Source organism: Camelus bactrianus, chromosome 2 (genome assembly GCF_048773025.1).
Source record: "Camelus bactrianus isolate YW-2024 breed Bactrian camel chromosome 2, ASM4877302v1, whole genome shotgun sequence".
In the NCBI taxonomy this organism is placed as follows: Eukaryota; Metazoa; Chordata; class Mammalia; order Artiodactyla; family Camelidae; genus Camelus; species Camelus bactrianus.
Window position 1 is genome coordinate 568,900 of NC_133540.1, and position 18,125 is coordinate 587,024.

Sequence of the window (18,125 nt, forward strand, 5' to 3'; positions counted from 1 at the left end):
TGTGGCTATATAGAGTCCCTAAATCACAATCCTCAATCCTTGTTGGCATCAACAGTAAATTCCACACTTCACAACGAAAATTTTTAAATTGTTTTAAATTTTTAAAAAATCAGTCTTCCAGCATCTTATGCTTCAAAAATGTCAGGGTTTTTTGTGTCAAGTTGGTTATATTTGTTAGTTTTTTAATAAAAAGATTTTGTAAAGGCATTTTCAGCAATGCTGTGCCAGCAAAGTGCTGTCCCGTCCACTGTGTGGGACACAAAAACACACATCACCTACCAGCAGGAGAAGCAGCCTTCTTTGCCAAATATTTTAGCCCCACTTCATCATGTTGGGGACTAAACTCAGTATGATAATGAAAGGCACATTTTAAAAACATGAATTTGGTAAAACAGATCTGTCCTTTATGTATAAGTTCCTTAACAGTGAAATCCTACATATTCTTCTGAACTTAACCTCAAGAGACATACCCTACAAAAAGCTTGCCAGTAGTTTCAAAAATAATCATGTGTCCTGAGACTGGCTGTTCCTCCCTTTTCCACTTCAAGTTGTACTCACTTTAAGAACATCTATTTTAGGGAGAGTCTCATCCATCTCTGTTCTTACTATACCTTTGCTAACTTCAACAGATTCTCCTCTCCCAAGTAAAAATACCCATTTGTCAGCTCTTTGCTCTCCATCAGCACTCTTGAGAAACTTTAATACTTTGATAATGACTCCCAATTCTACATTTTCAGCATATTGCTCATAATTTTACTGTCTTGAGATTTCATCAGTATCCAACTTCAATTCGAAAATGTAATGTCCAAAACAAAGTCCACTGCCCCATTTCTGAATTACTTTGTATCAGAAACCACTAGCACCATGCTAATATATTGGGAGCACTTTTTCACTCCTCCATCTCTATCGCTTTTCAGTGACCATGGTATAAAAATGTTGGTTCCCTAGAAAAACAAAATCCGAATCCAGGTATAATGCCTTGGTTTAAAATACAATTTCTCCTCTATGGTTTAAAACTACCATCTCAGGAATATTGTTCTCAACTGATTCTTTGAGCTGTAAACACATACCCACACAAGCACAAACAGACCCTAAGCTACTCAACAACTTCCCTGTGATTTCCCATCAACCAACTTCCTAATTACTTTTGTTTCCCACATCCTCCAGTTCCAAAAGTCTTAACACTTCATCTCCACCTGCTCTTTTCTTCCACTGGCTCAGACACTCCAGTATGTTCTGTGTAGTCCAATATCAACATTTCCCCAATGAAAAATGTACACACTTACATCTATAATGTACCAATCACTTTCTGTCATATAGAGGTCACAGATTAAAAACTGGTCCATTTCCCTTTCCCTACAGTTTTGTGCAGTCTGTGTATCATTGTCTCTGCCATTCATAAGTAAAAGCATCTCAAAGGCAGGGACCCCCAATTACTTTGTTGTTTCTTTGCTCCTAAATAAATACGCAATAAAACACTGACATGAATTTTAGCCAATCTATAGTAAAAGCAATAAAAGTCTTAAATTTAGTAAGCAACTCTGATGGAGTAGAATTTACACTCAAACTATTTTGTTGGTTTGTCCTCCCTTCCTCCCTCCCAAAAGCAGCCTATGCAGGACTAGATTTCTCTTCCTATCTTTGTGAAACATGGGATACATGACTTCCTCATGGTCACAAAATAACAGATAAAGCAACAGGTGTCTTCGATCTCACATCTAATATTACAACCATTACACAATAATTTAATGTCAGTGTCTATTTAAAATAGACAGAATTTAAGGTTCATAACAAAGGCATAACAAGAACAAGGCATATAAATAAGGATAAAACAGCTGCAGAAGTTCCAGAGGAGGGCAAAGTGATTGTAAAACAGACAAAAAGAGTCAGGAAATATGATGGTAAAGAGGAACAGTGAAAATCTATAAAACCAGGAAAAGATGAACTCCAGCTCGTTCTAGCATTTCTCAAAACACACGCTCAGGATCTGTCCTGGAACTTTAAATAGACAGGTTTGGGATAAATAAATGAATTCCTAATAAAAATGAGGGCTAATAAACTTGTAGAATTTGTCACTTCAGAAGAAAAAAGTACAGGCTAAAAAGTGTTTGAGAAAGTTTTAAATAAGTTTGATCAAGGTCCTGAATGGAAAATTTAACACAGATGACCCAGGCTTACATTCACTCCACAGAGCCTCTCTCAGCAGTGGCTTCAGGACTAAGCCCACACAGCTGTCCAGGGGCCTGTGATCCTCAGTATGGTACTGTCTGCATTGTTATGTAAAATTCCACCTATGCCTAACCCTTAAAGTCTGCGTAAATATACAAAATATTCATTATCTTCCTGCACCTTAATTTGCCACTCTGAGAGGATACTTAAAATACAAATCAAAGATTCTATAGACTTCTCCTTTAAAGTAACAAAGGGGGATAAAAAATCATCCTCATTTGATAGAGAAGACAACTGAAATAAGTCACAAGTCATTCCACCAATTAAAAAATGCTGTCAATTAGGACATATGTTACCCAGGGGAAAAAAAAATTGGCTAAGGAAAAATGAAATACCTTTTTAATAAACTGGTTAAAGTACTAAATGCTCTCCCCCAAATCAGTCATGATTCCTAAGAACCCCAAGTTTCCTGAGTAACTGATCTCTGTTACCACGTCCTGCTGATACGCAGGAACTGCACCCAGGAAATGAGAAGGTAAAAAGTTCCTGTGCCGAAATGAAAACTCTCAAGGAAGAATGCAGAAAAGAAAATAAATTTTAATTTCAGGGCCTCACAGAGTCAGAGGCTTCCATTTGGGAACCCAAATAAGAGTTGCCCAGAAACAAAACCTAGAGCGCTGTTTCCCACCCGATGTACCAGGAAAAGCTACATACACAGAGATGTCCTCTGTGCGCACATATGCTCTGGCTTCCTCAGTTTCCTTTTACCAATTAATGGCCAGAAACATGCAAGTGTCCACTCTGCAGAAAGACAGAACTCCACAAAAAGAAACCTGCAGGCTTGCGTATCACACACACAGAGAACTAAAATGTTACAAAACACGGGACTGCCTGATACCTTCTGCCCACAGTGAGGACTCAGGTACCCCGCTCATCTATATGCTCCCAACACTCCAGGAAAACATCTGCAAAACACCGCAGGATGCACAGGCACCCTCGCCCTCCCCATCCCTCAACTCCCCTTCCTAGAGCCACTCACACTTTACAGAAGAGCCAGAGCTCTGTAGGTGGGCTGGTTCCCTTCCTCCTCGGGATGGAGGCGGCAGCTGCGGCAGGGCCCGCGCCTTACTGAGGAAGAAGCGGGGCAGCCACCCAGGTCTTTTCAACACCAACAGAGCAGAGGAGGCAGCGGCCCCACTTCCCTCCTCTTCTCTTTCTGGGCCTCTTCAGGCTGGGTCTTCTGCCGGGCCTGGTCCACTTGTACCTGGACAGTCAGGTTTGGGATGCTCTGTATTTTGATTTTAATAAAGTTCCCTCTGGGCGAAGGCTGCAGTCGGCCCTCCAGGTCCCCCCAAACCCGCCGCCCTCGGGGCTGGGGGGGGGTGGGGCCCTAAGACGTCCTCCCGGAGTCCTGCCGAGGAGCCAGGGTCCAGTGACTGGTTGAGGGAGAAGACCCCCAAGGGGGCAGAAGGGAGGGCGAGAGAAGGAAAGGATGGCGGCGCCGGTCCTGCTGATCCCGCTGCCCGGGCCACTACTTCATATTGAGGTCCCCGCCCACACCCCTGGCTGGGGGGTGGTGGCCGAACTTGGGGTCCCGGCTCATATACTCAGGGTGGAGATGCTATAGACGCAGAAGGGTGGCGGAGATGGCACTGAGGTGGGGGATCCAGCCAGCTCCGCTCGGCGCCACCCTGGCTTCCGGCTCCCACAGGTGTCGCTGAGGCTGGGACCCCCTCCCTCCACCATGGGGGTCCCTTGCCCCAGGCCCCAGGATGAGACAGAAGCTCCAGCCGCATCTCAGCGCCCTCTCACCGCGGAGCCGCTGACGAGCCCCGCCCGAGGTAGCCGCCTCCCGGCCCCCCCGGCCGCCGGCTCGGGCTCCGGCGTGTGCAGCTGCCGCTGCCGGCGGGGAGGGGAGTGGGGAGACGGGAGGCCGTGGCTCCCGCTGGCCCCAGGTTGGGCGCAGGTCTCGGCTGGGCCAGCGCACAGGGGCTGGGTCCCTCGGGTGCTCCCTCGCTCTCATGCTGGCGGTGGTGGCAGCAGCTCCAGAATCTCAGCTCGCAGTATTGCTCGCTCAGTGCCTGGGTCTGGCCTCACTCCAGAGAGAGGGGAGGAGGGAAAGCGGTGCAGACTGATGACAATTATAAGGACACTAATCCCATTCGGGAGGGCTCCACCTTCACGACCTCGTCTAATCCTAATCACCTTCCGAAGGCCTCACCTCTTAGTACATCTGAGCATCTCATAGGGATGAAAAGGAAGGGGGGTGGAGGGGCAGAATAGAATTTCAACGTGTGAACATTCAGTCCATAACGCCCTTAAAGATGTTTTTCTTAAGAAGCCGGTCTACCCCAGAGATGAATTGCCAGTGTTATAAACCATAGACATTTCTACCATAGTTTTTGTTTTAAATAGCAATTTAAAACAAATTTGGTATGCAAATATTGGTAACATGTAGAGTTTTCTTTTTGGCTTCTTAAAGTTTAAAACTTCTAGCTATGTAATTCCAGGATCATTTTTAATAAATTAATTTGTGATCTCTAGATGACTGGATTTTAATTTCTTACATTATCATTGCAAAACACATCATATTAGTGACATTTTAAGCTCTTTTTTTAGACCCATGTGTAAGAATGATGATTAATTTCCCTTTTACAACCACAAATTATTTTTATTTAGTTTAAAACAATCTGAAACTTACAGAAAACTGCAACTAGAATATAAAGAACTATTTTTTAATCTTGAACGCCCATTTGGGATTGAGTTAGCAACCTGACTATAGTTCCCTGAGGCAGCTCCAACACTAGCTCCCTTTCTCAGAGGTGGGAGGTGTGGAGACGTGGACTATACCTCGCCCGATCTGCACAATAACTCCTCACCCACCCCACAACCCCCATCATTTGCATTTCTGTTGTTCTGGGTGGGGGCAGTTAAGGTCTTGGCCCCAAATTCTGGGCCAAAGGCAGAACTCATGCAAACTGTCCCCTGCCCCAGAAAGTGCAGTTTCTCAATTCGGAGGGAGGAAAAAGGCACACCCACAGCAGAGCAGGGGCAGCAGACGGGAGTGACCCCAAATTTAAAGCCCTGAGGAGCGGGTCTGAGAACAGTCTTGGCCCTGCTGTCCCGAGCAAGAAGCGAGCATCCAGGCCTCACCTACATTTGCCTCTGAATTTCGTGCTTTCCCAGAAGGTCTAAGGGGTGGACTTCAGCCCCCAGGCTGTCACATGACCCACTATGGTCACATGATTCACGGACACCGGGGACAGTGGTTAGTGTCTTTTCACCTCTCTGAGCACAGGTTGGAGTGGCCGTGGTTTCCCAGGGCAACCTGGCGGGTAGGAGCAGTCGCCGCTGCCCTGGTGGAGGCTCTGTGGCCTTCTCCTCTGTGCTCCTGGGAGTAGTGCAGTGACAACAAGGTCACCAGAGCCAAAGCAGGAGTGACAGGTGTGGTGGGCCCACCCATGGCTTCCTGGGAAGTGCAGGTTAGCTCCCCTAAACCTTGTATTTCCTCACTTCTCATCTCTCCCTAACCTTCTCCTCTAATGTCCTTTCAGCTTTCTGCCTTACAAGGGGAAGCCTGGGGAAAAAAAGTAACTTATTGGATGATTTCCAATTTGCACTTTCCACGTGTAAAGCCCAGTGTGGGCTTTGTGAGAGAAACGCAAACCTGTGAGAAAGAACTCTGTTGTTAGGATAAGGGACTGTGATCCACCATCTAGTGGACAAGAAATTGAAAATACACAAGCAGGTTTTCCTTTTCCCTTGTCTAGAAAAACAAGTGTCCCAGAAGCGCACAGCCTAGGCCTAGGCTCCAGCCTTCGGCAGTGAGTAACCAAAAGCTATGACTGGAGCCCAGACTAGGTCTTTACCTCCTGGATGTGCTTCCTGGTCCTTCTGCTGCAGCTCGCTAAGGGTTCATAATACTCCCAGTCGTGGGTTTCCGTGAAGAATTCTTGGGAGAGGATCTTCCATCCGCAGGTGTCCAGGTCGTGGCCCAAGTAGACCTGAAGTCGACGATGTTAGGTAGTTAGATAGAAATGAGCACTGGGCAGGGGGAGAGGAAGGGGGAAGGAACAATCCAGTAAATAACAGTATGTATGCATTCAGGATAAGGGACTCCGAAATTTTCGCTTTCTCTAAATGAGGGCCAGCAAAAGAAGCCACTTAAAATCAAAATGCTGCAGCTGCATATAAGAGAAGGACCCGGTGTAACTTGAATCAATGCTCATTGTAACGTAATTAACATTACAGTCTGAGCCCCCTCCCATTGGTTTGTCTATGTGCTTCATGGGTAAAAACCTGCCCAAAAGGGGATGGGCATGCCAGAGCACAAGGAACCTGAGCTGCCAATCAACCAGAGCAAAAGGAACTTGAGTCGTCAATCAGCTTGTTAACTCAAAGAACCTGAGCCATTAATCAATCACACACACACACACACACACACACACACACACACACACACACACACACACACACACACACACACACACACACACACACACACACACACACACACACACACACACACACACACACACACACACACACACACACACACACACACACACACACACACACACACACACACACACACACACACACACACACACACACCCCTAAGACAGGATATAAGACAGAAAAACAAAGGAGCAGCGCCATTTTTCCTCTCTTGGATTGGCCAGCTCCCAATTCTTGGGAAAGTACTATTTTTTACTACCTTTTCATTTTACTAATAAAAATCTGACATATCACACTTTCTTTCTCTCGTTAAAAATTCTTTCTTTGAGGGATGACTAAGAAACGAGGTAATTCTTATTTCCCTTTTCCCAGTAACAGTAACAGTGGCGATCTCCTGCTCAGTCACCTCCGGGACGCCCCCAAACAGCACTGTCCACATGCCCAAGATCTCCTCGGGGAATATCAGCAAGCACGGCTCCAGCTGCGAGTTCACAGGGCTTGGCTGCTGGTGCACTGAGCGCAGATCCTGGAAGAAGCGCCCGGACCAGCTTCACGCCCTGGCGGAGACTCCAGCTCCACAGCGGGCGTCCGCTGCTCCGTGACTGTGAGTCCCGGGTATGCCGGATCCGCCTCATCCTCCCTCAACATTTCTAGCACCTCAATCTAGGTGACCACTCTGCAGGCGCTCACTATCCACACTGAGGACACCTGGGCCTCCATAGGCGCCAAGGGGGCTGCCACAGAGGCACATCTCTACCTGCAGATGTGCTCAGGATCGGGCTGGACTTGGCCCACACTGGGATCCAGAGAGGGCTTCCCACCTCTTTTCCAGACAAACTTCAGGGCAGCAGGTCCCCTCGAAGGCTGCACATGCTCCATGGAAAGCCACCCTCGGTCCAGGACGGGAGCTTCTGGGGCCCAGGGCTTCTGCCCTGGGTCACTGAGGCAGTGGCCCCAGGCCAACCCCTGCCTGCTGGGCTGCACAGCCTGCAGGTCCTGTTGGACATGGGTGTGCCAGGCTTGGCGCCCCATCCCGCACCCACCTGACCGCTGGTGCCGCTCCTCTGCCTCTGGGCCATCCGGTTTTAGCAGGTTATGGCAAACTTGCCCTCAATCTCATTCCAGGAGATGATGAAGATGAACTTGTGCTTCTTCCGCTTGTAGAACACATGCAGCCTCCAGGCCACCCAGTCCAACTGGAGTCTCTCCTTGAGCGCCAAAAACATGGTGGCTCCAGGGCCAGGCCCCGGGGAAAGGGTCACCAGCCCTGCCCGCCAACGGGCTCAGCCGCTGGCTGTGCCGTGCCCAACAGCACCCCCGCCCCCCACCGCTTACCCTCGCCAGGCGCCTTCGGCCATCCTAAAACGCTGAGGGGCTCTCCCTGCTTGCTCGCCCGCCTCTCTGCCTTCCGACCGCCCCGCTTCTTTGTGGCGCAGCTCGCGGGAAAGAGAACACGCCCCCAGGAGCATGTAGTTCACACGGTCACGTGCAAGGGGTATCTGTTTACAAGCCCCGAGCTGCCGCAGCGCCTGGCGCCAGCCCTAGCCACCCCCTGGGGCGAGGCCGCGGTGCTGCACCTGCGGGGCTCCGGAGGTGAGGCGCGGTTCCGTGGGGCCAGGCATGTGGTCGGGAACCGTGTGTGTGTCTCCACCGCTAGTACCAAGGCCGAACTCCCCGCCCCCCCCCCTCTTCCCGGCAGCCAGGAGCTGGCTTGACGGAGGGTCGCGTCTCCTAAACTTTGTGCCTCAGTATTGTCACAATGTCGCCAGTCGGCTGCTGACATAGGCTCCACTTGGACGTAAACACGGACACGTGCCGCACTCCGGTGCCGCGGTAGCGGCGGCAGCGCGCACAGCCGCCCGCGCCCGTTGGCCCCGCCCCCAGCACCCCCGCCCCGCCCCGCCCACTGGCAGCTGAGAGCCCCTCCCTTCTTCCTTCCGCGGAGCCGCCTGCGGGCTGGAGCCGCCGGTTGGCCGGCGGTGAGAGTGGCAGGTGCGCCCTGCGGTAGAGGTGGCCTCCGAACCCAGGAAAAGAGGAACAAAGACGGAGGGACTGAGAAGTTTTGAACTCCATTTATTCAAAGGGACCCTCAAGTGTAAGTTTTCCTCCATTCACCCGGGGGGATAATTTCTAAATTCAGAAAGTACTCCGTATCATATGAACTATGTGCTTTATTTTATTGAGACCCCCTAGGCTGTTGAATTCTCTCCTAACATCCTTATGATACAATTTTTAAGATATGAAAGGAAGGTGTCTGAAGACAACTCAGTAGAACTCCGAAACAAAATAAAATTAAGTGAAAGTTAAAAAAAAAAGAAACAAACAAACAAATAGTGGAAGGAAGGGAGGAAGGAAGAAAGGAAGAAAGAAAATACAGACACCCCAAGCCCTACTACCTCACAGCACCTCTATGGTTTCCCACTACCTCTCCTTTTCCTCCATTCTACAGTGGCATCTTACAATTATTTTCTTGGATTTTTATTTTATTTTTGCCATTGCTTCCTCTAAAAAAATAAGAACTTAATACACACTGGAGTTTCAGAGGACAGCATTTAGGATACTGAAAGGAAAATTGACAGCAGTTGAAATCAGTGTTGGCAGACGTAGTTAAGGACCTTATCATGTCTGTCCTGAACTTTTCATTCAGCAAGTGTTTACTGAGATACAAATATGTACATGCCAGGAACTGTGCCGTATGATAAAGATGTGAAAAATAATGGAGCTTTTTTAAACCTACTATTTACTGAACACTTAAATTGCGAGGAGCTGTACACACATTACTTCACTTAACCCTTACAATCTACAAGAGAGTTCAATGAAATTTATAAACTTTTTCCAATATGTGCTAAATGGGCTAGGACAGTCATAATCCCTGCCCCAGTAAAGTGTTTGGTCTTAGTGGAGCAGATAGATAAGTGATCTGACAATTGCAATTCTGTATGACAACAGCTACTGTAGGAGAGGTACATGTGGCTGAAAGACATTGGAGGCCACCTCAACCCCTGGGAGGACGGAGAAAGCTTCCTAGAGGAAACAAAGGCTAAATTTGACCTAAAGCACCTAAAGGATGAGGCAGCAAAGGTTGATGAAGAGAAACCGGCCACTTTCAGTGAGAAAAACCCAAAGTTGCACAATGTCTCTGTTATCCCCCCATATTACAGACAGATAAAGTGAAGCACAGAAATTAAGTAACTTGCTCAAAGACATGGTGGCTGAACCAGAATTCAAAGTTTGTTTTCACTTCCTTGCTTATCCAACTTCCATTCTCTCATCCTCCCAGTGGTCTTTTGTCAATACTCTGAACTCTTGAACAACAGGGGTTGAACTGTGAAGGTCTATATATACACAGATTTTTCCCCAGTAAATACATGGTGAGCAGATTCCTAACATCAACTGTCACAATGCAAAACCCAGGGTCTGCACCCAATTTCTGGATGTATTTAATTTGAACAGACCCAGATAACATTGGCTAAAATGGAGGGTGAGTGCCCGTGAGAAAGGACTCTTTAATGACATAAGAATAATTATAAACATTCTACCTACCCTTCTACAAAGGGCCTTATGAGAAAAGTGTACCAAACACTTATTGGACTTAAATGATGCCCAGATAAATAAAAAGGTCTTCAGGAGGCCAAGGCTGTTGTGCAAGTTTCCTGGAATCTCAGGCCATGTGAACCAGCAGATCTGATGGTAGCTAGAAATAGCTGTGCTGATTAAAGAGAAAAAAAAAAATATTGGCCTGGTTCACATGTGGGTTAAGTGGCAAACTGATGGCAGCCATAAGTGAACAGTTGTCACACTACAGCTGCACTCAGAGCTCGCCCTAAAGGAACGCATCCCTAAAGGGACATCCTCCCAGTGGGAAGAGCTCCAAACAGAACAATTCATACATTACATTATATGGAGGCAGAAGTGGCCTGAGCTATGGATATGCATAGACTACTGGGAAGTAGCAAATGACTTTTTGTCAGGGGCTTTGGTAAAGCAAGAAAAAAAAAAAAAAAGAAAACAGAGACAAGGAAATCTGGGGAAAGAGGCAAGTGGATGGATCTCTGGGGGCAGATATATAGCATGCAGACCATTGTCTCGTGTTAGTGCCCACCAAAGAGCACTCTCTGAATAGAAGACTCTCAGCAATCAACTGGACAGCTTAGTTTGCTCTGTGAGTGTGAACTATACTCCATCCTTAACCTTTAGCGGTCCCCTGTTTGGACGATTGGTGCATGAACAGATATGACACCATGGCTGGGAAGAGCCGTGGGTACAGCAGACTGGGATCCCTCTCCCTAATGCAGATCTAGACCCTGCTCCTTTCTGAGTGCCCAGCTTGTCAACAGTAGAGCCTGGTCCTGAGTCTGTGATATATTATCCTTCAAGGAGACCAGCCAGCCATTTGCTGTCAGATTAACTTTATTGGATCCCTTCCACTCTAGAGATGGCAACAGTTCATCCCTGCTAGAATTTAAACCTACAATGGTAATGCATTTTAATTCTCTGCCAGCAAAGCCTCCACCAGCACCATGAATTTGGGGCTTACAAAATGCCTTATTTATTGGCACAACATCCTCTACAACACTGTGTTTGAGGGATTAATTTATGACAAAAGTTGTGAAACCAGGGGTGCATGAGCACAGATTCCACTGGGATTACCATCTGTCTCATCACCTAGAAGGAGTTGATCTGATATAGTGGTTGGATGAGCTGTTGATGGCTCAGCTCAAGTTTCAGGTTGGGGAAAGTGTGTGCTATGTGTGCTGTATCGATGGCTGACATATGGTGCTGTCCTGTCAGGAACCAAGAGGTGAGAGTACAAATGGCCCCATTTACCATTACTCCTAGTGACTCAATTTCAAAGTTTATGCTTCCTGTGTCTGAAGCTTTAGGCTCTACTGGATTGGAGATCTTGGTTTCCAAGAAGGAAAACACTTCCACCAGAGGACAACATAAGCATTCCACAGGAACTGACTATCATCTAGCCACTTTGGGCTCCTGATTCCAGTGATTGGCCTTCTCATTCCTGGATCATCAGACAAAAGAGAATTAATATGTTAATATATTTTCAAGATTAACTTGCCCTTAGTAACGTGAAGAACCTGGGTCACTGCTGTATAGTGGAGGCAGGAAGGAATAGTCACAAACTTCACTGATGCATCACCTGGTGTTTTGTGACAAGTGATAATGGTATCTTGGCATTTACAGCAACAATGTCCTCATGGAGGTAAAGCAAATCAAACCTAGATGAAGAAGGTCTGGCTCACTCTACCAGGCAGGCAACCTTAGATCAGCTGAGACACTGGTCAAAGATGAGAGAAATTTAGAATTAGTGGTGGGGAGGAGAGATGCTGACTCTCAGCAAGGCTTTGGGAGCAGCTGTAGCCACCAGGATATTCCACAAACCCTCTTATAGAGATTGCAGCTGGCCAGCACCTGGAAGGAGACTCAGGGGCAGATTAGAGTTAAGGGAGAGAAAAGGTGGGTCTGAGGAGTCCTAAGGCTCTAGTGCACCAGCACCCACTCTGAGCATCACTTAGCACCCTCCTGGCCCCGTGTCCTACTGCAGGCACCTGTCCTACTACCAGTTCTTGGAGACTTTGACCAGCTTCCTGCAGGTGCAACTGGGGAGTCCCTTACTCTGGCTAAGGCGTGAGCCTCTCCTTTCCTTTCCTGGAAGCTTTCTGACAAGAAATGCAGGATGCGGAATGTGCAGCCTACAAGTGCTTATGTGATAGTCAAAGTCCAAGGGCCACTAAATCCATGGCAGGTGGAAGCCTGTGGGAAAAGCCTTCTCTTCATTTCCTGGCTTTCATGAGGCCTCCCAGAAAGCCTGTGGACTCCAGCACAGGTCGACCATGGTCATTGTGATAACATATCCATACTTCAGCATTTCCTTCTTCCCTGTTTTCACCGCCTTGTTCATTATTCCTACTCTATGGGTCACATTCCCAGATAAATTCCCTTTGAGGAGGCCTTTTTGGGAGGAATTCATGTCAAGACAGTAGTCTTATTAACTAAGTTGAAGTAATGAATTCAAATAATTCAGATCTTAATATACAATTTTGCTGCCTTATTCATATGTACAGGATTTAGGAAAAATGATGGTTTTGTAAATTAAAATAATTGTTTCAACTTAGCCAAACTTTATTCAATTTCCATTTGAAAGTTAGTAGTTGCAGGAGTAAGTTGTTATATCAATAAAATGTTCATTTTACTGTATGTAATGTGCACACATACACTTTGAGATTTATACACTGTGAATAAGAGGGAATTCTTATGCTTCGAAGTAGTATGAAATTGTCCAACACTCTTTCTATATTGTTGAATAATTAATACCGTTACATTCTCAAGGTAAATAAATATGAAAAGAAGGGAAATGATCTTCAGTAACAAGGTAAATGGAATTTGTGGCATTATTTCTGTTGATATTTGTAATGTCAATTTACATTTCCACCATCAGAGGTCATGAAAGAAAAATGGTGAAAAGAAAATTTGAGCTTTGTTGAAAAAGCTGAAGTTTGAAATCTGAACTGTAACATTCTTAGTTTTTTTTTGGTTTTTTTGTTTGTTTGTTTGTTTGTTTTTTACAAAGGAAGAGCCACAGTCTACTTAATTTTATATGTAAAGGAAGAAAAATAATTTTTAATAATAAACTTAACTGATAGATTACAAAAACATGAGGTTCTTATTTGACTTTGGTTCTTTCAAATTTTAGTTTAAGAATAAAATTGTAAATGCAAAATGGTGACTGATTGTCTTGGGAATATATAATATTTATTTCAGCTGGGTTTGTGGGTCTGTAATTGATGGAAATTATCCCACTTATTAAAAAAGAAAGGAAATAAATACAATTAATACTTAGAAATATTTAGGAATACACTTCTTTGTGAAAATAATATCCACTTCATAAAGCATAATAAAGTGTGTCTCAAAGTTTTCATTTGAGAAACTGACAATGCAAAGTGTATCAAATATCTTATTGATAATAAATTTTAATATAAGTGTCTAGTATTGATATATATTTTGTTATTGGTACCATGTGTTGATTTAAAACCTTTCTTGCTCTAAGTAAATGATTAGAAATTAAAAAATAACAGTGAGTTAAAATCATTATTTGAGTTTAAAAAAAGCACAGAAGTCATCACTTGTCATGACACTTTTTGGGAGATAGTAATAATTTTAAAAACCTTCTTATAAAATGAAAATAATATGTTTGCATTATCATAGTTTCATATGTTTTCAAAAACTCTGTGACACATTAAATAAGGAAGTCACAAGAAGACAACTGCTGTGTGAATTTACTTGTATGAGGTATCTGGAGTAGACAGAGTCATAGAGACAGAAAGGAAAATGGTGGGTCTGTGCATTATTTACTGGGTATTGGATTTCAGTTTTGCAAGGTTTGAAAAGAGTTCTGAAGATTCTACAACAATGTACTTGTTCTTAACATTGCTAATCTGTACACCTAAAATGGTTAAGATAGTGAATTTTATGTTATGAGTATTTTACCACTATTTTTTTAAATGGGAGATAAAAAATACTGTGCATATAAATTGACATCAGACAATCAAAATCCTGGTAGGGGGAAATTGTATTTGACTTACACAAGAAATTTAGATTAAAATGTGACACCATCTACCCAAGATTCCTCATTGATCCAACAAGTGTAACAAAAGAATCCACACCATATTGTCATGAGGAATAAATGAATTAAAACATTTAAAACTGCTCATCGGTGACTGTACATCACAATGCTCAGTGCCCGTTAGCTCTCGTGTTGTTGTTGTGAAACACTTCCTCGTATGCTGCGCCTAGTACCCAGATTTAATACCTATTATTATCATCATTATTAGTTGTTCTATTTTCCAATCTAGTGTATAAAAAGACACTTTTCGTATGTATCTTGGAAGCCCAGGGACGTCACAACCATCAAAAAGCCTTAAAAGTAATAAAAACAGAAGTCTTTATCTCAAAGAAGAATTCATTTTTGTGGGCTATTTGTTTAAACAGCCAAAACTTAGTCTTCACTAATGTCCGTACAGGTGTCCCTCCCCTTGCTTGTCCTCTTTTATTGAATCAGTTCTATCTTATTGGGTTTAAATAAAGTTCTGGCAGCACCCATACTGCTTACATGTGCAGCCTGCTTCTGTCTGAAGTTGTTCTCCGTGTTACAGGCAATGACCGTGGGGGTGCAGTGGATGAGGAGGCCGATTAGCATCTGGGACTTCAGAAATTTTCACCACAGATTTCACTTTAATTCATGCTCCTTTCTTGATAAGAGTCACTATTCTAAAGTCATTCTTTGTTGTTGTTGTTGTTGTTGTTTTAATTTTACTTTTAGATTTTTTTGTTTCTCTCACTTGTTTATTTCTTTAGTAAATTTAAGGTCCATCAATTTTAACATAAAAACAGATTCTGCTACTTCTGTGAATACTGATGTGTTCTGTTAGTTGAGAAATATTTTATCTTGGTTTGTTTTAGGTTATAAAATCAATTTCAAGAGGAAAAATATAAATTAATATTTGATATGAATTGGGAGAAAACTTTATTTTCTTGAAGTCCTTCTTTGAAGACTCCATTATCCAGAAAGTCAAAGCACACATGGCATTTTCTACTCTCCACATAAATCTCACTGATGGGAAACAAGATTTCTTTGAAAGAAGAAGACAGTATAAAGAGACTGTTTCTACAATTCCACCAAAACTTTCACCAATGCTTCCCAAAAACTTCCAAAAGTAATTTCAGCTCCCTCCCCTCCCTTGTTTGCCCTCTGCAGGATGTTTTAATGAGCAGTGAGCTGGTTCTCATGGTGAAAGACAAAGGAAGAAAAATCCTGAATAGCCTGCCATCTGCATTGTTCCACATTCGATAATTAGGGACATTAAGAGTAGCGTTAGTACTGTAACACCACTGCCTTATGGAAGGAATCCATTTACATTTGGGAAAACTACAGAAGGGACAAAAGAACATCCAATTCAACTTTATTTCATGCTCATATCCCCAAGCCTTCAGTGCCTTCTTATGCTGTAAGTTGGAAATGCCAGCTCTTCTTTGTTTCTTTTTCTAGTAGAGAATTCATTTTTTCAGTATTTATGTATTTACTTACATGCTTACTTACTTGTTGAATACCTGCTCTTTCTCTTTCTCCTACTAGATCATAAATTCTTTCAGGGTGGGTGTTGTGTTATCAGTTTTCTGTGTAAGACCCATGTTTTGCACTAGTCAGTGTTACATAGCTAGTTGTTGAAACCATTGGCTTTAATGTTTCAGTTACACTTTATTATCTCATGGTTTAAGTTATAAGTTAAAACATTTCTTAAATGATTGTTCTATGCATGGGGTAATGGTGTCCCACTCCCCCACTAACCTACCACTATGTATTGGGGAGAGAGTCCTTTGGCCTGAGCCTGGGAAGCCACATTATTTCTAGGTGGGAAGAATCACAATCACAATCTAAATGCGGTGATGATCCATTATGACTTTCTCTAACTTCAGAGAGAGCCATGAAAACCAAATGTCTAGGGGGAGCACAGTGAGACATGTGGGAACTGTAGCATCATTTCCATCAGCTCAGCAGCTACTCAGAGTCAACCCACATTTCTCCGCCATCCCAGGGTCTAGTAAATGGATGGATGAGTATCTTCTCATTATGGATAAATATCGCACCAAAGGGAAATTGTTCTCATTTTATGTCTTAATTCTCAAAGGTTCAGAATAAATTAATAATATTGACTAATTGCTTACTATTTCACAATAGGGTTCCTTCTCTAGAATCAGAAAGACCATTGGTGATGACCTATGTGATAAGGTACCTGTCCCAATATCTTTGAGAAGTCTGAAGAAGATTTGCAATTTTCACCACATTTTTTTTTATAAATTAAATTAACAAGGTAAAGAAACTGTCTTCAGGAGTTTAATTTCCTACTTCTTATAAAAAATAAACACATTTAGGCTGTTCACCCACTCTGAAAAGCTATTTTTTAAACATAAGTAAACATTCAGGATTAATGCTCCCCTCCCCGTGTCCCCACTGGGAAGAAAGGAGATAATGATTTATTTTGCTTAAAAAAAGAGAATAAAACCCATGAGATTATGACCGCCATATTTCAAGGTTGTTTCCGATCTCTTGATACTATTATAAAAGAGATATATTTGAGTTAATTTTAATTGAAATTGAGTCTTTTATCTAAAAATATGTAACATGGAGACTGCAAGAAATAAAGAAGTAAAGTCATATATTAACAAAAATGTACATTTAGTGTAAATCTAAGAAGAAACCTTAGGCTTATAAGGGGGACTTTCATGGCAGACCCAGCTATGACTTTAAGCGTGGCGGTAGACCCTATATAGAGCTTGGAAACGCCACCATCACAAATATACTTTGAACCCAAACATCAAGGAATATGGCAATTGAATGGCCAGAGATGTCTGTCATCCTGGAGGAGAAATTTGGATGGTCTGAGAACTCCCAGTCCTGTGCAGCAGAGCCACAGGTAAGTGAATCACAAGACTGGGGAGGCAGAGCTGGCAGGGTCAGCAGGCAATTGAATGGAAAGCAACTTGGGGGAAGGCTACTGAAAAGGTAGCATCTGACATTAAAAGAGAATTATATATTTTTGGCTCAGATCAGCAGTCTTTTTTTTTTTTTTTTTTTTTGGTAGAATCTTTTTTTATTCAGGAAAAATACACAAAAAAAACAAAAAAGTTATCCAACCACACAAAGGAAGGGTATGAGAAGAGGGAGGTGTCCATCCAGCCCTGGCCTCTGACCATGTGGTTTGGGCAGCAAAAAGGGGTGTGGGGTAATGGTCCCAAAAATAAAAATGGTGTATGTGGGGGGGAAGGAGAGGGGTGCAAAATCAGTGGGGAGCAGTAGGGGAAGGGACAGATGAAGTCAGTACTGGGAACACCACAGGAGGGAGCCATTTTATAACATTTCTCGTTGATCATACCACCGTGGGCACCTTCTTTGCCCATCAGCAGGACTAGCGTCTTGGCAGTCACGGTGACCATGATGTTGAAGGTGAGTGCGCCACCTGTGATCTTGGTACAAAGATCCATGGGAAATTCCCCATCCTGCAGCAGTGAGTCCCGGATCACAGAACATTTCTGGCCCCCAAGCCTTAGCCCACTCATGAAAAATCTTGACCAGTCTTTGCCAATCAGGACACCAACCTCAGCTGGTGTGATGCTAGCAAAGGTTTTCCTGGGGTGGCGGCCCAGTTGTGGGGCGAGTCCTTAGAGCCCACCATGGCCGCATCCTGACAGGTCCCGTCCACGAGCAGGTTGTGGATGTAGGTGTTCCCCGGCGCTGCTGCTGGGGCCGCAGGCGGGGCTCGGGAGGCCTCGGGCTGGCGGGCGGGGGGAGGCGGATAGCTCGGGGCACGGGCTGCCCACTGGACGGCGGCTCTGCGAACTGTCCCAACGGTCTTCTAAGGTCTGGATCATATAACCAGAATATACTGCAAAACTGGAGTTTACATTTTGAGTTCTGGCAACTCTTC

The 18,125-nt window shown here is 44.3% G+C and overlaps 1 long non-coding RNA gene and 1 pseudogene across 1 annotated transcript; one reads left to right on the forward strand and one right to left on the reverse strand.

The window, feature by feature from the left end:
- The window catches only part of LOC141579443 (large ribosomal subunit protein uL16-like), a 29,364-nt pseudogene extending 21,263 nt beyond the window's left edge, over positions 1–8,101 (reverse strand).
- A 322-nt stretch (positions 8,102–8,423) lies between these two features.
- Positions 8,424–16,846, forward strand: LOC141579452 (uncharacterized). The gene is made up of 3 exons (XR_012510912.1): positions 8,424–8,722; positions 15,103–15,647; positions 16,379–16,846. It is a non-coding gene; the product is annotated as an uncharacterized LOC141579452 (long non-coding RNA).
- The last annotated feature ends 1,279 nt before the right edge of the window (positions 16,847–18,125 follow it).